Here is a 15,486-nt window from a genome sequence, read left to right on the forward strand (position 1 = left end):
CAAGACTTTGGAACTCAGGCCGACTGGGGAACCGCCTCACGGCAGGATAACCCAAGTGTAATGACTGCAGCAGTGTAACACGATGAACATCTGGCATTGCTGTATGATATCCTAGGCTTTGACCACAAAGCATGCAAGGTGCCTGTGCATATCCATAGTATACAGTAGTTATTTTCTGTCCTGGAATGAAAACTGGAAGGTACAGTGAACAGCTGTTCAAGGAAGCGGCTGACAATTTTAGGAATAACTATACACGTTAGCCATGAAATCTAACTTCCCATGTGGTTCACTGTATATGAAAGTTTTACATGACTGTGGACTGTGCAAATAAGTACTGAATCACTGCTTGGACACTTTTCTGAACTTCAAAAACGAAGACTCAAATAGCCTTCGGTAATGTAAAAGGCAAGCCTACCAATACGCTTCTACAAGGGCAAAAGCTCCAGCACCCCTTTACTAAATAAGATAACCTCAGAAATCACACCAGCTTTGGATAAATACTAATTTCTCTGAAGTGTTAGATTAATAAAACATGGCTGATTTACACAACCAGTTAGTTTCACTCATTTAATAAATAACAAAGGAACAAGACAATACTAAACATATAGTCACAGTGACATCCGAGTTTCATCCAGAAAAAAGGAGGTTATTGTCCCACTGTACTCATTCTCATTAGACCCATTATAGACTACAATGTCCCGTTTGGTATGTAACTCTCAAGACATCTGCAACAACTGGAAAGGCCGCAGAAATACCTCACTAAAATAATCACAGGCCTAAAGCAGATGCCCTATGCTGACTGCCTTAAAAAAACTCCAGCTATACTCTGTTGCATATAGTCTACTCAGAGGCGACCTCTGCTTAACATACAAGGCCATGTCAAACCCAGAGCTGTTGGACATGCTACACTTAAAGAAATCCCAATCCCTCAGAGCCACACGCTCCAGGGATCGAAACATTGTCATCACAATAAACAAAACATGCTGGAGGGATAGGTTCCTGACCCAGAGACTCCCCAGACTCTGGAATAGATTGCTCATACATGTCAAGCAGAGTGCCTCTTTGGCCCTTTTCAAAAGGAACCTTGACGATTGGATGGGAGAAAGGAAACTCACCCCGGGGATCACGTCAGTCGCCCTGCTAGACAGGGGTCCAGGGAAGTAAATAGTGTGGGAAGAAATAGCCACGGAATTGTTATGGCTACGCTTGTATAGGCCCTAGGGCTGATAGCCTAGTACCAACCTATGAATCACAGGAAATATTTAAAACAACATTGCAGGACAGTCTCAAATAAAGAAAATATTTAAGCTAAGCGTTGCTATATCCCTGACTATATCCAAGAGAATTGTACTGTTCCCTAGAAACTTACTTTATCAGAGCAAGGCAGATGTTGTGATGAGTGGTTCTTGTCAGGTCCAAGACAGAATACAGAATGCCCTATCTCACTAAGAGACTTATCAAATTAATGTCTGAAATATTACTGCTGGGATAGCCTGCAGAATGACAAATTCTTCTCGTCTGACTCTATCCCAAGTGAAACCCCACTGCTGGAAGCTGACAGCATTTAGCATCTGTGAAAATATATAGACCTCAGTCAGACCTTTGGCAGATGCTGAAGTCATACAACAATTACATTCCTTCACATTTCAAGACTAGTAATTACTTCACCCTAGAGACAATACAGAAAGCTCCCTAGTTTTACACAGTCTCTACTTCCTGCAATGAAACTGAAAGATACCATCTTTTATGGCGTAGCCATAAAGTAATTTAATTTCAGTTATTTTTCTCAAGTTAACCTCCTGTATTCCAGTTTCTACTGTTAAAATATATGCATGTATACATTTCTGTTCTTTTCCAGTAGGGCACACTGTGGTTACATTACAAGCACAAGCACTTTATAAAACATCTTTTTAACATGTCTGTACAAACCAGTTTGACATACACATTACAAAAAGTTCTAATACATTTGTAACACAAGCATCTTACACAAATCATTTTGATATTCACCACTGACATAAAATTATTTATAAAATTCCAACTAGCTGGGCTGGCAGTATCTCCCTTTGTCACAGCAACATTACATTCACAGCTCAATTCCTGCCTTCCCCTTAAACCTCACTCTTCTCCTGATCATCATTTTGCATGTATCGTTCCCACAAATTCCATTTATTTCTAGGAAATTTGCTCCCTCCTTTTTCTAAAGACCCAGTCTCCAGTTCTTTTATGTGCTTTACAATATTGCAGAAATGTCCTTATGTTGAGAGTAAAATTTGATTCTGTTTTGTACTAATTGCTTTTTTGGCAGTTAATAACATTAAACTTGGAGAACCCTTACTATGTCTAGACAATTCAGATGCAATAACTCAGCTCAAAAGAATGGCTTCATTAGTTACAACCATCTACCTCCCCAACATTTCTGCCAAAATACTTTGCAGAGAATTTTTTAAATTTGCTAAACTCATTACATTCACAAAAACATGCTTCCAAAGTACCCCTCATACCCCCCATCATACTTACAGTATTTAATACCTACTCAAGGAAAAATCCACAGCAAAAATTTAAAAACTCAGTCCTCCAGAACATTATTCTCCATGTACTGTTCCTACAAATACCATTTTTATAGTAACTTATTTCTTCCATTTTTTGAAGATTCCACCTCCATTTTTTTTGAAACATGTGGAGCTTTACTGGTATGTTCAGCATTTTACCAGTCTGATACAATCCCTGTGCATGTTGTATACCACATTTTCTCCAGTGACAGTCTTGAAAAACTAGATAGTAATTATGCATTTAACAGGATCTAAAAAAACTACAATCCACTCTGCTACAGGCCCCATGAAGGCTCAGTGTCTCTCCAACCTAACACCACTCAAGTATTCAACTGCGGTACCACCTTTAACATTCTTGTATGAAAAGCGCAGTCTGGGTCTGAACTGTCTGCAAACAGCTACAGTTAACTTTGAGTATGTGTCTACCTGTTTGAGCCAATATTCATTTTCCCCTGGAGAGCACTCTGCTTTGGCTCGTAAGCAGCCCCCCCCCCCCCCCCCCACACACACACACACACACACACATCTTCCACCTTCTCTTATTCCCTTCTGTTAGCAAATAGTATCCATAACTGATCAATACTGTGTGTTTGTTAATTTAAACTATGACCACAGTAGCCTACTGATACAAGGTTATCCTGTTTTTCCACCAGAGAAATTAAGAAATGACTTACAGTTTCAGAGCAGTCTTTGGTCAATTGTGATTGTTTCTTAACACATACTTGTCTTTGCTTTGTGATTGTTTCCAGCCCCCTCATACGAGCAACTAACAGGGTCTCTACCCACTTCGCTCCCCACCCAGCCCCCTGTTCCCTCCTGCCCCCAGTGGTCCCACCTTTATTGCACTCAAACCCCTCCCATCTTTCCAATAGCCAACCACAGCGCTAACCCAACACTACCTCCTCCATCTTCCCTTTACCATCACACCTCCTCAACTAACATGTACAAGCTTACCTTTCCAATGCTCACTGCATGCACTCTCCTTGCATATCTTACATCCTACCAAAGCTCCATCATTCCCCCACTCAACCACTACCACTGTACTACTACTCACACCACCACTCATGTCTCACCCACACTCAGCTCCCCTCCCACCAGCTCAAGAACCATCCCTATGCACCCCCCACATATTCTGCCAACTATATTACTCAAACATAAAGCATCCCTACAATTTAACATAGTAACCCTCCCACCATACCCATTACCCACAGAGCACAATCATAAAGTTTCCCTTATAAACAAACACATTCAAAAACTGAGAACACTGGCCCTACCATCTCCAACCCCAATCCTCATAATCAGACTAGAAACCACAACTTCTCCTATATTACAGTCAATAGAAACCCAAGTGACTTCCTTCTACTAAGCCTAAATATTAGAAGTGTATCCAACAAAGTCCATGAACTCCATGCCACCATAGACTTGTACTCCCCACATATAGTCATCCTGACAGAAACCTGGTTAAAACCTCACATTACCAGTGAGCAAATACTCCCTACAGGTTACGGCATACTAAGAGTAGACCGGCTAAACAAAAAAGGAGGTGGTGTAGCTATAATATTTAAACAGCATCTAAACATCCAGATCTTAAAATCATCAGCTCCACAAATAGGCAATGAAGAAATAATATATACCAACTTTAAAATTAACCAAAACAAAACCATCAACATAATTGGATGCTACTTCCCACCTGGCCAAAACATCCCTCCACTAGAAAACCACCTCAGCTGGTCTACCCACCATCTCCCCCAAGAAACTATCATCTTAGGTGATTTCAATATTGACTGGCAATCCTATTCTGGCAACAATCCAACCCATCATGTACACCTTCATGGCTTCACCCAACTAGTCCAGTCACCAACCAGGATAAATAAAAACTCCAGCAAGCACACTACCCTGGACTGGATACTAGTCAGTAAGAGCCCCCAGTCATATATAACAGGCTGCTTTTCAGATAGCCTCAGTGATCACTCCCCAACATTCCTACTCAAAAAATACCTATACCAAGCTAAACCTGTCATCTACCATCAAATACGTAAAAAAATAAACTTTAACCCACTCACATTCATCTCATCCCTCAAAGAATGTAACTGGCATCCTCTAAAGTACCTCAGTCTAGATGACGCAGTTGAATTTTTTAATACTACCTTCCTGAACATCCTTAATTACCATGCCCCCATAAGATTTTCCAGAACCAAAGCGCAACCCTTCCCATGGCTACAGAAAACCACTAAGTCAGAAATGAAAAACGGGGATTAAGCCTGGGAGCACTGGCGCAAAACCAAAACCCCCTCAGCTAGACAGAAATTCCTAGCACTACGCAAGAGAGTCAAAAAGCTAATAAAACAGGACAAATTCCAATACTACCAGTCTGCCCTAGACTCCTCAAAACACAGCCCCAAACAATTCTGGTCCTCCATAAACTCCATCCTCCACCCAGGTAAAGTCAGTACCCCTCCTCCTAACATCCCTCACTCCTCAGAAAATATTGCTACCTCATTCAACACACACTTCACCCAAACCATACTATCACTAGCTAAACAACACAACCCCCCTCCAACCCACACCTTCAACTAGTAATCTCCCCACTGCCTTCTCTTTTTCTCCTGTACCTACCACCAACATAAAAAAAAACTCTTAACTAAACTTAAACCCACAAAATTAGCAGCAGACAACCTCACAAGTGAATACCTACAAATTGCAGCTGATGCTCTGGCCTACCCAGTATCCATCTTGATTAACCGATCTCTGTCAGAAAGTTACGTTCCCACACTGTGGAAAGTATCACATATAATTCGCCTCCACAAAGGCGGACCCTCCGCAGAACTAACCAGTTACCGCCCCATAGCTATTCTCTCTCCACTCTCCAAAATACTAGAGAGATGCATACACTCTCAGGTCTCAGACTACCTACTTACTAACAACCTCCTTTCCAGTACTCAGCATGGTTTCCGACCAAACCATAGCACCACCACTGCCTTACTCTCCTTTACCAACACTATCCTTCAGCATAAAAACAATGGCTCTCTCTCCTCTGCTACTTTCCTAGACCTATCTAAAGCATTTGACATGGTCCCACACAAACAACTTATCTCTGTCCTCAATAACCTATCCTTCTCACAATCAGTCACCAACTGGTTTCAGAGTTACCTGTCTGACCGCCAACAATCCGTTGTATGGCAGAATGACACATCTCCCCAACTACCTGTCTCCATAGGGGTTCCCCCCAAGGATCCATCCTTGGACCCCTACTCTTCTCTGTTTACACCAATAATCTAGCCTCTGCCACCAAACATGGCACACTCATACAACACGCAGATGACTCGACCATCATCTGCTCAGCCCAGTCCCTACCCAAACTGAAAAAGACACACAGGAAGCCTTTTCCTCTGTTGAAACATGGTTATCCGATGGCCCAATTAATACTCAACCCAAACAAAACTAAACTACTCATCTTCCAACCCACCAAACATACTCTAAACAACTCTCACTTTAACATCACAGCAAAAGACAACACCACTATATACCCAACTGAACACACCAAATTGTTAGGAGTGGAAATAGACAAACTAAAATTTGACATTCACATATCCATGACCACAAAAAAAGTCCACAATAAACTAGGAGCATTATACAGAAATAAGCAATTTCTCACCAAAGCAGCAAAGATTTCAATAGCAAATTCCCACCTTATCTCCACCCTACTTTATGCCTCTCCAATATATACCAACCTAAGGCAATGTGATCTACACAAGCTAGAGACCTGCTACAACAAAATCTCCAAATTCGCCACAGGGGCATCCTACCGTAGTCACCACTGTCTCTTACTTGCTGAACTGGGCTGGCTTGAACTCCCTCACCTCCTTCAGTGGTATCAACTCTCACTCGCCCACAAACTAGTAAACCATCCACTAAATGTCCCATCCCACCAGAATCTACTCCAACCCTATCGCACCACCAGACCACTAAGTTCCAGCAACAAAAATCACTTACAGATCACTAAAGCCAATAACTCTGCTGGTGAAGCACTATTCTCTTGCGCCATAGCCAAATTATGGAACTCACTCCCACCCACAATTACCTCCGTACCATCATGCACCCACTTCAAAACTTTACTAAAAGCACCTAAAACATGCTGGCTATGCCCTTGCAACTCCCACTCTAATATCATCCACCCCATCCAACCACTACCTTTCTCTCCACTCGACTAACTGCCTTGATTATAGCAAGCTCAGATGCTCATAAGCCTAGTATTTATTATACAGCAGGAACTTCTCATTGTAACATTTGTTAATGTCTGTTATGTACTTCACAGATAAATAGCTGTCTACTGATGTGCTATGTTCTTCATCTGTAAATATGTTGTAAGTAATTGCTATGTTAAATTGTTAATCGCTATGTAATCAGTGTAACTACTGTCTATTTTACTGTGGAGCTTTTCTCCCCGGGCCTCCTCTGAAAATGGACCTACGTCCAGTCGGACACTCCCGGTCAGCAAATTTAAATAAATAATAAATAAAAATAATAAAATAATTTGTCTATAACTGGAAGTTACAAAAACCATCATACACAACAGAATGCAGCAACTTATGGCTAAACTAAATTTCCATTTCACATTGGGTTTATGCTCCCAATTAGAGTATATTAGAGTACTATGAGATTCCTAACACTCCCATTTTTTAAACTAAAATTCATTTTTTCTTTTATTCTGTATCTTTCCCATTCTTTCCACTTCTCAGTCAATTTACTCTCGGGGGGGGGGGGTGCTGTCTCTTCTGCCTTACTCTTTTTCACTTGTGCTATCAGCAGTACAAGTTTCTCAGGGTGGTATGCCCTTCCATTTTTTTTGGTTATCTCTTTTTGGCCTTTTGATGAATAATGACAATTCATGCCTTCTTGCTCTCCTGTGTCTTGGGGTAGAGTACCCAACTTAGACATACATTCTCTGCCTTTAATGTCCATTCCTAGTTTAAATTTTCCCTTATTAGTGTTTCAATACTCCAAATTATAATCTTCTATTTTTTGACATGCATAGAAGATATGTTCCCAATCACCTTCAATATTTTTTCACATCTTCAGCATCTATCTGGGACTTCATAATACATTTTACGCAATTTATCTGGTGTACAAAAATATTTGTGCAAGCATTCCATCCAAAATTGTTAAATTTACAGTCCTATTGCTTTTCCTCGTATTATTACAGATTTCTCTCTATTCATTTTCTGATATCTCGCCTCCCAATTCATTTTCCCATTTCAAATTTTGAGTGCTATTTAATTTTATTAAGTTCTTATTATGATCCACCAATTGTTCTTAAGCTGATACTCATTCTCCTCTCACTTCTATTAGCAGGTTTAGTAGTTCTGGTTGGGATATTTTGTGTTTCATCATCATATTTAACCAATATGTTACAGAGTCCTTTAATGTTATGGCCCAAATGAAACAATGTTCAATTTTGCTATCACTTCATTCCAAGGTAGCATTTTCCCCATCTCTAAACTGCTCCTAAAATGCACTATTTCTGCCTTATGGTTCCATGTTTTTGTAATCCCTACAGTTACTGTACCTATTGGCCACATTTCAAATTTCCACTCCCTATACACCCTTTGCCTTAATATTTTCTCTAAATGGGTATGTAACATAGCTGGTTCCCCTTTTTGCTGTGATTTATCTAATATTAGTGACCATAGTGTTAATTCTCTCATTTACAGACTTTCTCCTTGCTGTGAAAAAAGCACAGTCTTCCATCTTGCTGAACAATTGCCACACTGTAAACAGTAATACATTTTTACACTGTGCTGGCAAGAAATGTTATACAAATGACAGACCTGAATCCTCCTCCTTCAGGAGGTAGAATCATTTCTTTCCAAGTCACCCTCAGGTGTTCCCAAATGAAACTTGCTACATATTCCCTTAATTGCTTCCAATATTTTACACCTAAATCATGTATAAAGGTGTGAGCCATATATAATATTAAAGGCACTACATTCACTTTTAATGTTTGGATCCTCTGATCTACATCATATAAGATGTACTTTTCTTTTATTCAGATTCTTCCTTAACTTAGCTCGCACATCCTCCCATGCCTTCTTGGATGATTCTTCTGCTTCATTCCCAATTCACGCCAAGTATTTGAGCTGATAATGACTTCAAAGCTGAGGATAACTGTTAACCATCTCCCAGTATGAAACATAATTTACTGCAAAAGCTTTTGTTTTTTCACATTAATTTTATAACCTGAAATCCTGGTGAACTAAATATCAAAAAGTTACTGAATGCCCATATCCAGATTTGTAAGCTAAAGAATAATGTCATTAGTGAACAAGGCTATTTTTCTGGCCTTCTCCCCCAGTTCCATACTTGTATATTTAACTGCCTGCCATATCTTTTGGGCTAATGACTCTAGGTCTAGGGCAAATTGTAATGGGGAAAGGGGGCAGCCTTGTCAACGACCCCTTTGAATTTCTAGTTTCTTTAATCTAGCATTGACCTTTAGCATAGTAGTAGCCTTCAAGTAGAGTATTCTCAGTAGGGTTACCAGTTTTTCTGTAATTCCACATTTGACTAACGTTTTCCAAATGTTATTCCAATGGACTCAGTCAGAAGTTTTCTCTATGTTAAGACCCACAAGTACCAATTTCATCTGCTTTCTTTATGTCTTTCCTGTGTATTAAATTAGTTTTCATAATGTTGCCAAATGCATGTCTCCCCTTAATAAACCCACACTGATCTTCCTCTATTAAACCAGGGAATATTTTAGCAAGTCTCTCTGCTAGAATTGTCATAACAATTTTATGATCATGATTCAGGATAGATATGGGTCTACACAAACGCGGCTTGCGTTGGTCTTTCCCCTCCTTACAGATAAATGTTCTCTCTGTCTTCTGCCATTATTTTGGGAACTGTTGACTTCTGAGGACCTCATTAAATACTTTCTGCCATTATGGCACTGTAACAGGTTTGTAGTTTTTTCCAATATTCTTTGGAATGCCATCTATTCCAGAAGTTTTCCCTGTAGCTTGCTTTAATGCTTGTTCTTCTGTCTCCTTCCTTTTCCTAGGTTTAGCCAAGTCTTGTTGCTCTTTTGTTATTCCCCCAATCTCAATTCCTTCATAGAATATTTCAGTTTTTTTGGCTCCAGTCTCTCATCCTGTTTTGCTCTGTATACATCAGTTGAAAATATTTTCCTAATACTCTCTCTATTTCTTTAGTCTCTCTAAGAACATTCCCATTAACAGGGTCTTAGTTTTCATATCCTTCTTTCTGTTCTCAAACTAACTGCTAAAATTTTTTGCTGTCTTGGACAGTCTATTTCCCATGTCTGCTTCATAGCCATCAGAAATACATTGTAGTTTTGTTAGAAATCGTTTTATATTTTCACCCTTTATACCAGACTGTGTTGGAATTGTGTGATGCCCAAGTTGTTGCTCTCTCAATCATCCTAGTTTACCCTTCTCTAGATCTTTCTCCTTCAATGTCTTCTGCTCCTTTTCCATTATATTTGCCATCAAATGTTTTTGCCAATATTGTAGTCCCATCCCCACTGATGTAGAATACTTCCATCCCCTTCATTTATTTCTTTTAATCTTGTAGTTATTGTCCTATGTATTTCATCTTCCTTTTTTCTCCCCAGTTTCAATCGCCATTGTTTCTGTTCTCTATCCCGCAAGCACAGTCTTAGTTCTAGCATTACTGGGAAATTATTTCACATCAACAAGGGGTGTGTATATTAAGGCAATCAATTAGTGCTTCCTCTTCCATATTACTATAGAAACTGTTTAAACCTGCACTAGGCTGAAATGTGGAGCGTAAAACGTGAATTCTTTATTGCATCTTTGTGTTCCTATAATATCCTCCATGCCACAGATTTTCATGAGGTGAGAAAAATTTACCTTATAGTGTAATTTTTAGGGTGCAGGAGACTCTACTTGGATCATCCCTAGATGTAACTGTGTTTCAATCTCCCAATATTATTTATATTCCTTGATTAAAGTTCTCAGCCTTTGTCTATACATTTCTCAGAGTAATCTTTTATGTTCCCAATATTGTTGTATCAAAACATATCTGCCTTTATGGTCTAACTTGGGGTCAGTTATCTGTAGGGGTGTGCCTGCTCCTTTATCATAGTAATAACCCTTTTCTTCCTAGCCTCAACTGTATTAACAAAATCGCCTTCTTTGAATCCTTTTTTTTATTTTTAACTTGCTCGTGGTCCTCTTTTCTCATGTGTATTTCATGTTACAACACTAGCCCCCCCTCCCCAAACTGGCAAATATAGTCTAACACTTTCCTCCTTTTATTTGTATCCTGAAGCCCATTCACATTCCATGTCTATAAACTAATTTTTGAATTTTCACTCGACTTAAACTATCACGGTTAGGAAAGTAAAACAAAACAGCCAGGATATAACCACTCTACTTTACTAAGGTGAAGTGTTTTTCATTTGTGGGAATCACAAACTTCATCAGACCACATCACATTACATAACAGTTACTTAAATAGCCTCTTGCATTGCCCATCCCAGCAGAAAAAAGGAAATGATGTCATCATACATTTAAAACCTTACTATTAAAATTAATTATATATTATTTGAAACAATATCCAAAACATTCCTAGTAAAGGTATACTACCTAAAACAAAATAAATAATTCGTAAAAAATAAGCATTATTTAAAGAATAACCATACATACTTCTAGCACAACCTGTTATTAATCAAACCTCCTGGAGACTGAGGGGCATTTAACCCAGATAGATTCCATATATTGTAGACTAAAAGGTGCTGAACCTGCAAAACAGCATGTGAAATAAACACTACCAATAATTCTGATGATATTAACATATAGAGCAGTCACTGGTAAGACTCTTCCCCCACCTCACACTTAAAAACCTGAGTGCACACTAGTCTCTCGCTGCCACTTTTTCCTTGTACAGCCATATTTCACATGTCTATTCCTATATCTGATGGGACTGATGCTTTATAGACTCCATTTACTCGCTAATTTCAGTGTTGTTTAGTCTTTTTCCTGATCATCTCAGTCTCCCAACAACACTATGTGGTTCAAGTCTAAGGTACTTTAATTCTTTCAGTCAGCTGCTGTGCTTCTTTTATTGTCTCTGAAGCATTTCCCTTTGTAACAATGAAAAATATTTCACTGGCAAGATCTTTCTACGGGCTTTTTTGTGAGGAATAAGAAGCAGAGTCCCCGGTCTGCATCCTGGATCATTCTTTGTTGAATAAATATTTTTATTTCCTCCTTACTCCGCCTATCAAAACCATATTTTATCATCCAGGAAAAATATTCTGAAGACAGCTTGGTACAGCAACTTGAATCTCATACCTGCCTCCTGACATTCCATGACTGTGGAGATAAACTTGCTTTCTTTCTTCCTGGTGTACCATGGATAATCAGTTTCTACAAACAGTCTGAAGTCTTCAATCTTTAATAAATTTTCCTTTCTACCCCACAATTTTGTCAGGAGCAACTATTTCTGCTGGTATGACTGCATATTTACTAAAGTAGGTCTTGACTGCTTTCTTGTGGCCAGATTTGCAGTATACATACTGTGTCCTTTTAATTAAAAAAGCCTGTTGTGGAACCAGTTCCTTATTTATACTTTCAGAAAATTAAAACAGTCTGTTACTTCCAATTTGTGTACAGCAGAAAATCTCAGGTTTTCTCTGCTCTGTATTCTAAACAGCTTTTCTTGAGAAACTTCATTATTCAGCCAACCTTTTCTCTATTCCAACCTCTGATTTTTGCAGTTTTATCAATTCATCTGAATAGTTGGTTAAAGCTTCTTCTATTTTTCCAATCTTTTATTACTTGAGTTGATACATTCCTTCAGTGCTTCATTTAAACAGCACTAAATGTATTTGATATATCTGTTCTTCTAAATAATTGAAAGCCATCTCCTGTACCAAAGCTGAAACCTGAACTGATTTTTGCTGAAGAGCTTCAGGACTTTTCCTAGCTAGATTTTTCTCTTCTCCTCTTCTGGTTTATTTTCTCTGAGGTTCTCCACATATGTTATTTGCTGGCATTGAGGTAGTCTAACTACTAGCCAGTGACCAAAGTTTCCCAAACTGTCTGTTTCACTGATCCTTTTTTCACACAGTGTTTTCAATTGGGAGAGCTCATATCAACCTATTGCTCAGTGTGCAGTCACTTTGAAAATCCTTTTCCCAAGGTTTTCTATACTCCTCTGATTCTTACAGCTATAATGCAATTAAAGGCTCCAGCTGACAGAATGCAAAATTGCAGTTAGTACACTTCCTTTTCAGAGTACACTCTTATCAATCCCTAATAAGTACAGCAGTCTAAATGTCCATTTAGCCTAATCCCATCCTATTGCCTATCTTTCCAGTCATTTGCTCCCAATATCTAGGTTGCTTTGCCATTTTTTTCTAGCAACTTCCAGCCACTCTTGCCTACATTCTATACAGTTACTTGCAAGCATACCTACTGATAAAATCTCCATTCCTGCACAGCACTAGGTTTGTTCTTAGAATACATTTTGCTGTTTTATCAATGTTCTGCACAGTTTTTACTTTCCTTAAGAACTTGCTTCCAAAAGCCTATGGCTATTTTTTTTCCGGAAGTACTTGCTTCCAAAATACTAATCTCTTGAAGCCCCACCCCCAAAGTTACATTGTTTTCCATTTTCATTTATAACCATCACCTTGAATTATGTTATGACTGTGTAGCTTGGAAGTATCAAATCAGGTAACCCCAAATCACTGTGCTCTACTAAAAGAATCAGTTTATTGCACTTAACTCTTCCACTCTTTCCCTCCCAAATAATTTCATTCATTTCTTTATTAATCATCACTTATACATACACACACACACACACACTCTCTCTCTCTCTCTCTCTCCATGGTCATACTACTCCATGGTCATACTACTCTTGTCAAAGTCATGCGCCCATTTAAAGGCTCCAGTTAACAAAAAGTCGACTGTACAAGCTGACAGAATGCAAACTTGCAGTTAGTAAGCTTCCTCAACAAAATATAAATGCAAAGAAATTCTCCCATTGTGCATGACTTCATTTATCGAAATGCACGGGCATAGATATGTGATTCATCCTAGCATTCCAAAAAAAAAAAATACAAAAAAATCACAGTCTAAAGAAAATGCAAAACAGAATGACTTCCTTTTCAAATTTGATTCTGAAAACCCTACACACATTCAGATATAACTTGTCTGATCACTGACTGCTGCAAAAAGGATTTTTCAAAGTAAGGTGCTTGGGTTAGGTCTAGGAGCAGGAGTACGGTTAAGGAGGTATTAGTAAGGTGGACAAGGGTCCCTAAACATAACCCTGCCCCTAATCCTGCACTGCTTAACTTTGAAAATGTTTTTGCAACACCACTTCATAAGACACACTGATACACACACAAGCACCAATACTTATGCTCTATACTAAACTTATCCCCTTACTTATTACTTACTCCAATCCTAACCTCCTGAATACACTCACACAAACACTCCCATTCCCTGATAAATGCCAGAATTGCAGAGTATCGAAAAGTCTCAGCAATAGTTTCCCAAACCCACACTTACCTTACCACATGCATTTGATGTTCATCCAAAAACTTCGAATTTCAATTAAGTGAACAATCAACCACATTTTACAGTCATTCACTCCATCAATGAGCAGTCAATTTGACAGAGTAAATAACTATTCATGGAAGGCTGGCAAACTGATTATGATATATTTTTCAGACAGGGTTCTACTACATGAAAACCTTAAAAGTCATAAAAAGCAAACCAGAATATTTACACTTTCTCCACTTCATAAATCCTAACTTCAATACCTGTCAGTTAATACACAAAACTTACCAGGTTTCAGCTGTTAGCACAGAGGATTAAGGCTATGCTCTGTTAACCAGCCACTTCATGTGGTACAGTGTTTGATTCCCCTCAGCCTTCATTTGTATTCAGTATGGTCATGAGCAAGACATTTATAACCAGACAGTGGTTTAAGGCAACTGGAAACTTGGGCTAGGCTTAAGGGTCTCAGACTGCACAACTAGTACCTACCTATGAATCTATAAACATCTTGTAGAGAAACCATTGCATCACAGATACCCCCGTTATAAATGCATCCAAGGTCCACATGCACAGCAATGGAACATCTGCTGGAAAGCTTTAATCCAATAAAGGGTGTAAATATATTCACAGTATGGGAGGAAATGAAAACAGAAGCTCCAGAGAGTTTAAGCATATGCACATCTAAAATCAACTAACATCCCTTCCAAGAAGATAAAGCAGGTGGTGGAAAAATTAATAAAGTATTGCATATCAAGGTACAACCCAGTATACAGTATTCAGTGATAGAAGATGAGGTTTGTATCTTTGTTGTTTGAAAATGATACAGGCCTCAGCCTAAAGTGACAACTCCTATTAACACTGGATTAACTTCCTCTTAACTGTGAAATGGACAGGATGAAAATCAGCACATCTAAATTGGAGCACATGGTTCCCCACCTGAAAAGAATGGACTAGTCTTTCTTGTTGAAAGAGTGAAGCTACATCAGGTTGAACATTTTAATTATATTTGTTTTTTATGAACAAATTTACATGGGATGAAGAGACTAACCAATGGATGGGAGCAGGGGTGGCAGTATTGCAAGTGGTGTACCAAATGGTGGTGGTGGAGGAAGAACTGACTGAAAAATTAAGCTCTCAGTCTACCAGTCAATCACCGACTCCCCATTCTCACACATCATTAACATTAAGTAGTGACTCTCTCTCGGCTTGCCTGGGAACAGATGAGAATCCCACAAGTTGAGACAGAATACTATTGGGGATAAGGAAGTCTGGTGTACCCTGCTTGACTTGCTATCAGTACAACCCTCACTAAGACCACAGGTCTGAAAAGGTGATGGCTGAAGTGAAGACCATTTCTGAAAATAATAGCGGCTGTCAACTCA

General features: G+C 38.9%; 1 protein-coding gene across 1 annotated transcript in view; it reads right to left on the minus strand.

The window, feature by feature from the left end:
* TECPR2 (tectonin beta-propeller repeat containing 2) overlaps nucleotides 1–15,486 on the minus strand; it is a gene marked incomplete in the record, with an annotated part of 1,535,154 nt that overhangs the window by 123,614 nt on the left and 1,396,054 nt on the right.

Source organism: Protopterus annectens, chromosome 6.part0 (genome assembly GCF_019279795.1).
Source record: "Protopterus annectens isolate FY-2018-M chromosome 6.part0, PAN1.0, whole genome shotgun sequence".
NCBI lineage: Eukaryota > Metazoa > Chordata > Ceratodontiformes > Protopteridae > Protopterus > Protopterus annectens.